At 38.5% G+C, this 13,086-nt stretch overlaps 1 protein-coding gene and 1 long non-coding RNA gene across 4 annotated transcripts in view; one reads left to right on the top strand and one right to left on the bottom strand.

The window, feature by feature from the left end:
- LOC126915486 (uncharacterized) overlaps window positions 1-13,086 on the bottom strand; it is a 149,132-nt gene that overhangs the window by 54,052 nt on the left and 81,994 nt on the right. The window lies entirely within an intron of this gene.
- Window positions 8,418-13,086, top strand: part of LOC126915448 (uncharacterized) — a 160,044-nt gene continuing 155,375 nt past the window's right edge. Inside the window, exon 1 of one of the 2 annotated variants that reach the window (XR_007710198.1) lies at window positions 8,418-9,369. The gene's annotated coding sequence lies outside the window, so the exon portion shown is untranslated. The remainder of the gene's footprint in view (window positions 9,370-13,086) is intronic. The other variant, XM_050720127.1, reaches the window with a different exon arrangement.

Here is a 13,086-nt window from a genome sequence, read left to right as displayed (position 1 = left end):
TACGAAAGAACGCAAAGAAACTGGAAGACAGTGGGCTCAGGGTGAAACACGTGATTGATGATAGATCCTGAAATAAATGTAGCTTTTTAATCTTTGTTTTTTTCCACCAAAGAAGACTTAATGGGTTTTTCGAGCTACATTCCCGAAAAGGTTAATTTATCGCGTCTTCGTGATTGCCGGTGGAAATGTTTCGTTTGGGTTGTTCGTTGAGTTTACGAGGAATTTGTGCGATAAAAGTGATGCATAAGGAAAGATAACTTTGTTGACCAACGAATCATTTTTCTCGCTTTTACGTCGGCATTTTTAAGCATTTAGAACTCGTTGAAAATTCGCGGTAATGCAATACAAACGGATATAAAATAAATTTCGTGTCTAGCGTCGCACGATATCATTAAGTATAATTCGTTGTAAAATGGCATTTTTCAATGAAAGTAATTTCTTCAGAAAAGAAAATTTTCCAAAGATCATCTGCATATTAATTACACTTTGACAAAAATGAAATATCGTTGTCTTAAGAAAATTATAAAACTGATAATAAGAATAATAGACTAAAATATCCTAAATAAAGTAATGCATAAACAAAAACAATTGTTGAATATTAATTTTATAATTTTCAAATAATTGAAACAAGACCTCGCCGAACAGCGACATTTATTATGTAACAATCTAACATTTCTCATCCAGTTTCTTTGATTCTCCTTTCTATTCGTTTCAAACAACCTGCCATAATTCTTTTTATCGATACCAGACACTCCCGCTGTTTCTGAGTTACAACGCAGGCTGGTTTTAGACCGATTAGCACGCAATAGAAAGATTTCGTTCATGATCGATGAGTCTGAACCTGTATTTCACAATTGCCATAAATTCTATCTTCGATTCTTACCTCTTAAATCTTTTACAAGCGTCTACACATCTTCAAAAAAAAAGAAAAAAAAAAAAAGAAAAATAAGAAGGCAAAATACGAAAAGAAGGAAGAAGGTACGAAGAATATACAACACTGGCGTTCTTAATTTAAAGATATATTTAATTATATCTTTAGAAATAAATTATAGTAATCTATAATAGGAAGATCGAAGGTTTACGGAATGATTTGCAGGATGCGAATGCAAACAAATTTCACCGTGAGGTCGGGTGCACTCGATCTCGGAGCACGTGAATATTTGCCTACAACTTCACAGTTTCAAAAGACACGGTAAACATTCGCAACTGTACAAACGATAACACTGCGGTTAAATCGTCGTTATTAATAAGATCCTGGAGAAGCTTGTTGCACGTTCCATGGGAATATGAATCGAAAGGAGGACATGCTCTTTGTGATTTACAGCGATCATTATTGAGAACATAATTCTTGCGTTCGTTCTCAGCGTGTGCATATTTCCGTCTGAAGGTTCTTTTTTTTTTTTATTAAACTTGTCACTTTCTCGTTCTTCATTCCCTTTCAATTCCTTTTTATTTTATTTCATGTTTCTCCTTTGTTCCCGTTAAAAGTTTTTATGCAATTGCCGTTAAACGTGACATAAGATTAAAGTAAAAGTCGCAACAAAAATTGAAAATATTTCCGAATCACATCGATTCGATAAATTAATAATAAAAGTCGAAGGTATGTCTTAAATATTCTAGGGCCGAGTTTTCACAGCCTGTCTTATTAATGTCAAAGTTATTTTTGGATTATGAATTTTTATATATTGGGTCATCTCATAAGTTCGTACCGACTTTTGTGTATACATTTCATATTTTAAAGAAAAACAAGAAAACTTTTATCGAGACGGAATAATGGCCCTACCAGAAAATTGGGAAGAAGTTGTACAACGAGAGGGGGATTACATTTTTTTGATAAAACTGAAAGGTATGTAAAGAATCTTAACATATATAACCGCTCGAAAAACGGCACGAACTTATGGGATGACCTAATATTTATGTGGAATTTGAAAGTGCAAAAATACACAGTATGCAAAACTATATAAAATTATTCATTAACATTTAGCGAATGGAACAATAATCTACCCAGCTTCTATCTTTTTAATTATCTTCTTATATGAATTTGCATAAATATCTGCAGTCTATCTGCCAACAATAATAACAGGAGTAGCACTAATATTTTTGCAGCTTCGTAACAATGTATAAACGCTCGATCGTGTTTTCATCGCGATAAATCTAGAATTTTTCAGTGAAATAAGTAGAGTCATCGCGTTACGCGGCTGAATGGGAATGACACCCGTCTGTTTCATTAACTAATCCGATAAAATGCCCGAACAATTCAAGCCGTTGATTATGGATCAGCTGATTTAATACCCTGGCTTTTGAAGTACACTCTGCTCGTTCTTTCGCGCATAAACAACCTAACAGGTCGGTATTCGCGTAATCCTTGGACAAACTGATCGTGTCGTTGGGTTAGATACACGTTAGTTTAAAAACGAACGAGCGACGAGACCAGGGAACACGAAGATAATGCTATCGATGGCATGAGCCGAAGAGTTGTGAATGTCGTTGCTCGTACACTTTCTCTAATCGAATCGAAGAAAACGTCAACAGGGTTCTTCATTGCGACGAATAGGTCGATGCAGGATTGATATGGATAAGGCAATGGAGAAAGAAAAGTCAATGCCATTTGTTTTTATTAACGCAGTTTTAATCTCCGTGAGGAAATTATTGTACAAAACATTTCACAAAACCTGTTGATATTTATTGATACAATATTTGCTTAAATCGTTAGATTGCGTTCTTTCAGATATGAAAATATTAAATTGCATTCGCAGTTCATCGATTAGTTTGGTTCTTTGTAAACGCCAGAGACTCAGTCGCTCGCATTAAAAAATTCACATTAATTGCATCACTTATTAACACTGGAACTATCATCGACGATGACGATCTATTATTTACGTCAAAGAAATCGAAATGAGAGGCGTATGAAAATATATATAACGCAGTGCATACATTTTACAAAAGTCGTTTAAATGAACAAAAATACACTGTTATTAAATTTATAAAATTTCTATGAAAATTTTTAAACCGATCAATCCAATGGCTCTGATAGTTTCAATGTTAATTCGTGGTGCTTCAAATATTTTCCTCATACACATAATCAATACGGTACTTATAACAAAATAAGGATTACTTGAAATTTATATATCATCTCGGTGAAAGATAATAAAATAAGGGATAAATACACGGTAACGAATTTTAATGAACGAATAAGTCGCTCTGACTCAATTATTACGCGCTACATGATCCCATTGCATGCAACGTGTGGAGAGCAATTGGATTAAAAATTGCCACGAGAATAATGACAAGGTCGACCAAACAAAGTACTCAAACCTACCTATGTAGAATGCATACAAACCCAGTCGTTAAAATGGAACACAGAAGAAATAGAAGCTTCTAACAAGACTGAAAAACGTACTTAACACTTCGTCAAGCTACCAAGTGCCGAGCAACAAAACAACAAACACAATTTAGGTCAGTTTTGATCTACGCAAATGCTGCTACGTAACAATTCGCCAGAGTCACTTTCAAGCGGTCGACGAGTGTTCGTTGCAGCAGTCACGTTCCCGCAACGCGGCGACAAAAAGGTGAACCGTTTAATTTGCCGGCTCGTGCGCTGGTAATTAGTCATATGCGGCCGACGAAGTCGTAAAGTAAACTGTTCGACGGCAGGTTACCTTATAGATCTGTCACATCTGTCATACGGACGCATTGAACTGACGCAACGTGGCATCGAGACAATCGTACATAGAACACCCACCGAGCCTGCCGCATGGTTATGTCACAAGGTACCCGACTTACTGCTTCACCGAGAAAAAGTTAAGTTTCCAATGTGCATATGCGAGTGATAAGAGGGAGAAGGCTGAGTATTGGCTCTCACTGTTCTATGGTCCCACACGCAATGACTCACGAAAGTATTTAAACAACACTCTTACGAATATAGCAGATCAACGTGCAAAGAACAGAAAGATGGCAAAATCAAAAATGAAAAACCATGCTTGAACGAAACTTGTGTGAATATTGAGCATATCGGCATTAAAATAGGAAGGTGACAAAACAAAAATCTAAAAACCATATTTGCATAAAATTTGTATGGATACGTTGCATCGACGTAAAAGTGATAGACAGATGTCAAGACGAAGAGCAAAGAGCCATACTGGACGCAGACTAATATATTCCGAATTGGAAAATTTATGAAGACACGGGTATCTTAACGGAAAGAGAAGAAATCAGTTTGCACAGCATAAAGTATAAAAAGTGATTGAAAAACTATGCTAGCATCTTGATCATAGATTTATTAGATACCTCTAAAGAATAAGAAAGACCAAAGTGGCACCATTTTTTATAATTACCATTTAGATTTAGCGATGCGCATTATGCGGGTGTATTCACATTCATCACATACATAAATTGTCATAGATTGAGCTGAATATTATTGTACGATAGATTCCACACGTACAGTTTACAAATTTAAAAGAATGAATATGTATTTGTTATAATAGTAAACTTTTAGTAGATTGACTAAAAGATCCAGAATCCAGATCATGAATCCTCCTCTCTCTCTGTCTCTCTCTCTCTGTCACTCACTCACTCACTCATTTTTCAACCCTAAACTCTTCGAAAAACCTCATTTTTTATCGATGAAGCTATGCCTAGATCGTCCAAAACAGCGGCACAAACTCGAAACGCGATCTGACTGTACACACATACAATCACATGCATCCCCGTATGTTCTACTTAGCCACCGCACCGGTAGAAAGTGAAAATAAGTTCTCAGTACTAAATATGGTTTGCTCGTTCCGGAGTTGCTAGCTGCCGGTACCAATTAGAGACGTCTGTCCACTTTAAGATCACTAAAAGTCTGACTCTTCATTAGCGTTGGAAATATTGTGGTAAGTTCAAGGTTGACGCATTCGAAGTGGAAGTAGATAGGAAGATTACTCCTCGCTATCGTAAATTCTGCGATTTGATCACTGTAGATAGAGGTGTTACGAGTAGAAACGAAGCATTCCAAAATTATGCAACAACTCAAACTATTGCATAGTTACGATCCAGCTATGAAAACTAATTTGTATTTTTCAAAATTGTTATTACATTTGTCATCTTGAGTAACTTTAAATAAGAAGTTTCGTTTATAGTAAGTAAAACGCAGGAAACTGTAAATATTTTTTTTTATATTCCAATTTAATGATATAATAATACTTATATGTATGTAAACTCCCTAGAGTTCATGTAGGATAGGGATTCTTTTTGTTTTACGGGTAGCACGACAGGCTGTGTTTCACGGACAGAGCGATCTTCCTTTGTTTTACGGATGACCATTTGAAGAAGCACGTTTTTTCCAAACGGACGGACAGAGAGTTACATTAGAGACAGACAAGGTTACAGAATAGTTATTTAAGATTTTAAAGACTGAAGATTTAAGATTTAAAGACTGAAGAAGAAAGATCGGTAGCTCAGGACGTTGAAAATCGATTCTCGATTTTCAGGTAAACATTGTACCAAAGACTTGTTATTTCCTGTTTAGATAATTATCGTTATTTATTGTTATAGACGCATATTAATTGTTGTTTATTTTAGTATTTTTAATTACTTCATAATAAAGAAACTCGATTTTCAGACTTCAGAATCGATCCCTGAATTATCCAATTATTGAACCTTATATGTATGTTTAAAGAAAATAAGATATTGATGTAATTTAATTACTTCTTCAATATACAAAACTTTTATAATAGAAAATCTTTGATATTTAAAGTTATTAGTAGCTGAAATCAAAATATCAAAGCAACATGATGATCAGTCGAAATATTTACTTTCTGGAACATTCTGATTACATCAGTAAAAGGGCACTATCATACAGGAAAAACTGGTTCTAGTGGTGAAGTTAAGTACCCTTGGGCATGTTTAGTGCTTGGCTGACTTTCTATTTAGGAAATCCGCGTAAAGTACATATAACTGTTTAGAGGCTTCAATTACATTGAAGCTCACCTAACAGTAATTTTACGGATTTAAAATTCCTTTTTATTTGATTCTAATAAATGTATCTTCTATGATAAAAATAATACTTCATCGAAACTAATTAATAAAAAGAGAATAAAGCTTATGAAACGAGCCAATACTTGTAAAATCTCCACCGAATCTCTATAGTTTCGAATTTACATAAAAGTATGACATTTAATTCAAAATACTCGCAAGGTGCCAGAAACTTTACAATTGGATTCAACCTACTTGCAATATACTGAATTCCATCGCTATCACAGCACTTGATTCTTCATCAAGTAGACCCTACGTAACACAGCGGATCGACTTTAAAGCTCGATTATTTATATACCTGGTCGGCGTTGATTCGCCCATGCGATGATTACGCCAATCATAATACTCTCGGCTCGCTAACAGCTCGACATTGTGATTGGCCCGCGGACGGATCCACGGCTAACTACTCGCAGAAATCAAGCAAAATAGTAACAAGACCGATCCTCAATCACCTGTAATTGTACTCTGTCTGTTCTCTGTCGGCTGCACACCCTTGATACTTAGCGATGCACACAATTTTCTTCTCTTCTCGCGACTCGCCTCCCCATCTCTTTGCTCTGTTGCCTGTTTGCCAGTTCTTATGCTTACTTTCGTGTTCACGACCGTATTTATTAAGACGACACGTAGAGTTTGACGCGGATCAAGGGATAAGGCCGTCCCTTAACCGTTGAAATTTGTAACAAATCACTTGACAAACAATGTCGAGGGATCGGAGGATTTTTTAATGAGTACGTCAAGAAGCGTTTCGATGGTTTATAACCGGTGTATTAGCAACGAAACGTGCTTTCCGGTGTACCGTGGCTTACAAAAGTATTCAAACACTTGTCGCAAAACATTTTTCACGATACACGTATTAGGTCCGTTGAACAAAACAAACTTGAAATTTCGTTAGCAGTGTGACGAGACACGATTATCGTGATTATGATAGTAAAATTGAAAATCAACTCGAGAATGTATATAGAGGTTACAAGATATATTGGAAATATACTCTCAGTGAAAAATTAGTATGTATACAGTATAAATAATAGCCATAAACATGCAGTAATGGCAGAAATGATGTTAGTAAATATTGTGGTTTGCTAATATAGAGAATAATTGGTTGTTCAAATATTGTGGTGATCTTTACGATCACCAAAAAATATTTTGCAAGTTCTAATAAATATATACTGCTTCCAACACTTATAATTCTTATAAATTAAATCTTATAAATTCTATATACATTTTCAGATCCATTTCAAACTTTATCAATGTAATCACGATAAGCGTATCTGGCTACAATGTTGAAGAGATTTCAAAATATTTTACATAATATATACACGAAAGATTTTTAAAGAGTCCGAATACTTTCATGAGCTACTTTGTACGTACTTGAGTACTATACTGTGAAGGATACCCTGAAAGCTCTGCATAGTTTCGTCTGCTTACTTATGTTCTATAGTGGAGAGTATCCGTGTACACGTTAGTTCGTCTTCCGTTGGACTGTTAACGAGCCATTGCTGTGAATAATGCTCCCATTTCAGAGCCTCTTAAGCGGAATATGGATGCTTAGAGCGTTGATAACTTGTTAGTTTGAGCGATGCGCGTAGAGTAGCTACTTTTATACAGTATACGATTCTATTAGCCGTTTAGCTCGTAATAGTGAGAAAAACTTGGCAAGTCCAGTAATATTGAATTATTTTCCAATGTTATTAAATACGTATCTTGTTTTTGCTTTAGGAAAGCGTAAATTGTTTCAAGAAAAACTGTTTCACATACTGGGGCAAGAAAAAAGTATCTTTTATCCAAGTTTCTACCAGAAACCTTCTTAGAACGTTACATTTACACCTAAAATTAGAAACATCCATAAGAATTCAACGTTTCGATAAGAACGACGATTAAAATTATTCTACGAAAGCTCTACTTTCTAAATCACCATTCTCCGTACCATTCTCCATTCGCAGCGAATCGATTCGCCTACCGCGATGTCTCAATCGCTACCGAACAACGTTCTATAATCGACCATTTGCAAGCGCATCAGCCACCGATCCAGTCATCCTCCACAGTTCTTATTTACCCGCCAACTCACCAACGATGAGTGCAACGAAGAATCGAGTTGGAGAAACGATCGCTACCACCCTCGCAACGAGAAGATGTCCAGGATCCGCGCCAAGTATAGCGTTTGTCCATGGACCAAATCAACGCGCAGAGAACGCCCAACCAGAGAGAATCAAAGAGTCAGAGAGACAAACACGGACGAACGTTCTCTTGTAGCGAAGACCGAGAACAGAGATGCCCCGGTGTTGTGCAGGTTTTTGGTGGGGGACCTTGACCGAGTGACGTTCACCAGCCGTAGAAGCAAGCAACAACGTGCAGCAGGAGCAGCGAGCAGTAATAGCAGCATCAGCGCCGGCCGGTAACCTACCAGGTTGCTCCGCGACGTATGTATACCTGTTAAAGTCCGCATGTCCGTTGCTTCTTACAGTCCGTTCGTCCATTCGTCCGTCCGTGCATCCGTGGCGCGTTCGTTTGTCCGTACGTCCGTCCGTTCGTCCGTTGGTGCCTTCTCTCCTGCCTGTCTCTGTCTCGGGGCCCGGTCCGGTACGTCGGTGGGATAGGACGAAGCCGCGGTGGAAGGAGTAGTAAGCGGCCTACGCAGTTTCAACCTGGGTCCCAGCTTTTATTAGTTCTTCGACGCTCGGCGGAGAACGGTGCGTGCCGGAGTGGTAGCAAGCAGTGCTTTCAGGCCCGGGATTACCTAACGACCGCGTAGTCGGTGCGAACGAATCGTCCGAGTGACACCCGAACGACTCAGCCGAGGAACGAGTCCAACGAATCCGTCAGGTGGATACCATCGATTCATGGTATCGTATACGAAAGTTTCTACATCGTGTATGTCAACGTCGAACTTCGACTTTTCTTGGATCCCTTTATTATTGTGTGTGACCGCAGTTGATACCTAAGAGTGACTTCGAAGGAGACAAGTGACGGACAGTTTCGAATACCGTGATATAGTACGCACAGTGTGATCTCTAGGTATCGAGATAAAACGAAAGAGAGGGAAACGAGTCGAACCGATCGATGATCGATGATAATCGTCATCGCGACGTCGCATCGGATCAGGATCGGGCGCAAGGTGTTCGTCTCGCCGGTCCCACGGGACGAGACACCCGGCTGCCCCGGTGGCAGTGACAGTTGCTGTACGTGAGAGTGTTTTGTTCGACCTGGCCACGAGCTCCAGTTCTCTCCTCCCCCTCTTTTGCTCGTCTTCTTGCCGTTCTGTTTGGCGCGCGGACGAACCGTTGGTGCGCGAAGGGGGATATCCTTAAACAGTATACCAGAGGCATTACCGATCGGAATGCTACTGTGCCAGTGAAGGTAAATTGAATTCTGAAGTTCGATACTTTATGCCAGGCCGTATTAGGCTCTCGAGGACAGACGTCCGAGTCTTTGACGAGTCTCTTCTGCCTGATCACCGAGGATTGAATCATTTGAAATGAGAGATCTGGTCGATCCTGAGACACGCTTCCGATTCTCAACGCATGTTGCGTGACATGTAACAGAGGAGATTCGTCTTTGACCAAGATTCTCCGCTTTGAGGGAAGGCAATGTCGCAGTTATCGTGTCGATCAAAGCTACCAGTGTGTTTATTCGCAAGTGTAGTGACGCGACGCATGTCGGTAGCTCGGTGTTACATAAAAACCTGATATCTATGGATGATCGCGTGTTTGCAGATGTTAAACAGCCTTGGAAATTCAAGCTGTGAATTAGTCGCGAAATCAATATGCTTGTGCAAATTTATTGTGATCCGTGTGAAACACGTTGCTAAATGGACGATAAAATATTTGTTCGATCGAGAAGCGCATAACTTGGTTGGTATCGATGGATCGTAGGTGATTTACGACAGTTTAGGTTAATTCTTAGCTACGTAATACTCCACTTTGAGAACATTTATTTCATTACCACGATCTAGTGGAGGATTTTAGAAACTTCAATATGACCGCTAAATGAAATACTTGAAACGCAATGATCTAATAAATAATAAAGTATTTTAACCATAGAGAAATCTATGGTAATAAAAGTATGGATGCCTGTGTAGTTAAAAATTACGTCGCTTAACAGTGTTCGGTTTTGTTTAACGATTCGTATTAATTCGTATCCTACTCTTTAAAAATCACAAGTGACATTTAAAAATATCGAACACTCGTAAAATATACGATTAAATAAAAATCGAATTTAAGTAACACGACTGAAAAGCCAAAACTGTTTTAATGACCTATGACCGAATCGATATCAATGAAGCGTTAAACAAAGCACATTTCCCTTCCTCAAACAGTGAAATTTGAACGGAGCTTCACGCAAATCGCAATCTTTCGTGTCATTCATTTCGAAACGAACGAACGGACGGACGCGACTCACCTTCGCAACGAGATCACCGTAATTATCCTGATCGTGAAAGAACGTCGAGGCTCGGATAGACGGCTCGTTTGATCCGTGTTCATCAAACGACCGGGAAGGCGAGACGCTAATCGAAAGGGAAACGACTTTCAGCGGACGCGCGAGTAGATTGCGGGGACGGGAACGCGTGCGATTTACTCTCGCCGAGCGGGGATCTCGTCGATAGGGAAACCAGAAATGCAATGAGAGGGCAGTATCGCATTAACTGAAAGATCAATTAACTCGCGTTAACGGACACTTTAATCACAGACGCGCCTAGCTTAGCTCGATGAAGATGAGTGTTGATCCTACGTGCGCGGTTTGCTCGCTTCTTTCCTGCGTAGGGTTTTTCGTGCGATTTAATTCCCTCGCTATGTAGAATTTTTCATGCGATTTCATTCCTTCGCCGTATTGGATTTTTCGTGCGAATTGATTCTTCTACGTGTGGTTTCCTCATGGACGTTAACAAGAGAGTTGTTACGGTATAACCGAGTAAAAATTACAGCGACAAATGGTCAAAGGTTATATTAGGAACTATATTGTCGAGTTTATAGAAATCGACAGAAAGTAGTATTTTGATACTAGAGTTTCAAGCGTGATCCAACGAACGTGTAAGTGTCGATGGTGTCGAAATTAGGAAGTGATTTTATTTTCGATGGTTTTTAACGAAAGGTTGAATTGCGAAATTTTATCGAGTTTCGTAGAATCTATCGAAAGTGGTATTTCGAAACCTAACATGATGATTATGTAACAATAGATCCATAATCGTGCGCGAAAGTGATTTTATTTTTAATCAATTCCGAAGTGGGTTTCTAAAGAAGTATTTTTTGAAAAGATACTGGCAACAAGTACCTAGGTTTAGACGGAATTTAACGAAGAAAATTTGAAAAAAAAATAAAATGTAGGATTATAATTTAACTTTTATGTCAATAACGTGTGACGCAGATATAATTGAAGTGATATAAAAATCGTATAAAATGATTTTAAAAGACTTTTTATTATCATCGATGTTTTAAACGAAGTCTCCAGTGAACAGAATCGCATGATGCGAACGTCGAAACGTGATGATAAATTTGATTTACGATTTTCTCGGAAAAAAATTATCAAAAATGTTTTATGTTAAATAACCGAAGATCATACAATCGTATTTAATGGTCATGTCTTTGCAACACAAGGACTAAATTTGCATTTTACGTCGGCTCTACATTAATCAAATCTCTTTATTGACTAGTCCACGATGTTGTTTCTAAAACACAATTACGGGAAAAAATAATCGTTAATTATCTGTCTTAATCTGACTTCAAAGAATCAACATAAAACTAACCAAAATAGTCCATCCGAAAAGCACGAATACAGCCAAATCATTTATTTTCCCCTATAATTCTAAATGTCTACAACAAAAAAACGATTGTATGCAAACCATCGATACATTCCTTTAGTTCCAAAACTAAATTCTAACAGCGAGTTGCCTACACGGTCAACCTCATAAAAAACTCCTTTCTCTCTCTAAACTTATTATTCCCGAGAAGGTATAAAGTATCCAAAATATACGCATAAAGTATCCAAAATTTATTGCACCGAAAACGAAACGATCCAAGAGACGTACTTCCATCGATTCTCCTAAGATAAAACAAAGAAAAAAGGGAAAGAAATATCAGAATAACCTGCCGAACGAACGACAGAATTCCGAGAAGCGTGCCAATATACAGCGCGAGAGATTGAACTCGTGTCCGGAGGGTACGGCGGTTAAAAGTTTCGCGAAGAAGAAGCGAAGGCGCAATAAAAGGCCACGTGGAGTTTGACACAATTACGAGGGCCTCGTCTCGTCCTGTTTCAGTATCCTCCTGGACGCGTCCCTCGTTAAGTCCAGAAATAGACGCCAGGGCCCTGCCACCAGCCCTTATGAACGGCTCAATCCTTCTCCCCTCTTTTCTTCCTTTCTTCTGCTCGCTCTTTTGTTTCGCCTGTCCGCTCGCGGCGAACCTCGCGGAATGAAGATCGCGCCTCGTCTTGACGCGCGAATCCACCGCGCGGCTCTTGAATCTCCTCTACGCTCTTCCTTTGATCTCTTTCTCTTCCGTTTGGTTGCACGCGACGCGACGCAAAGGAGAAAAAGCCGAGACACCGACGTGGATCTCGCGATATTCGGGGCACGAACTCCTTACGACCTTGGCGCGGTCGAAGTGTGCCAGTGGAACATACGCCGGGATTCGCGCCACCTATTGAGCGAGGAATCTTTCCAGACGATGGATTTAGGGCGGATCGAGGCTGGCTTCCTTATCTTCTTTCTTTTCCATTTTATTATTTGTCTTCTTCTTTTGTTTTTGATTTCTTTAATGCGTAAAGGATATTAGAAGAGCCGGTTGATGATTGCTATATGTAAAATGTGCCGTTGAACAAACTTCATTCAGGATGAGAGCTATTGAGATATTTAGGTATTGAACTATTTCCGTGCTAATTGAAACTAAAATTTGCAACATGGGCAGTGATAGAAAGATTAATTAATATTTTGATTAAGATTTGAATTAAAAGATTGATGCAATCTTTTTGAAAGTATAGAAGGAGTTGGGATAAAAATATCGATCTTATGATCTTGGATTAAAAATTTTGTACCTGTTAGAATAAAGTAACTGTTAATTATTAGGATGAATTTAGTAC

Source organism: Bombus affinis, chromosome 4 (assembly GCF_024516045.1).
Source record: "Bombus affinis isolate iyBomAffi1 chromosome 4, iyBomAffi1.2, whole genome shotgun sequence".
In the NCBI taxonomy this organism is placed as follows: Eukaryota; Metazoa; Arthropoda; class Insecta; order Hymenoptera; family Apidae; genus Bombus; species Bombus affinis.
The sequence above is the reverse complement of the archived record's forward strand: the minus strand, read 5'-3'. Positions and strand labels throughout refer to the sequence as shown.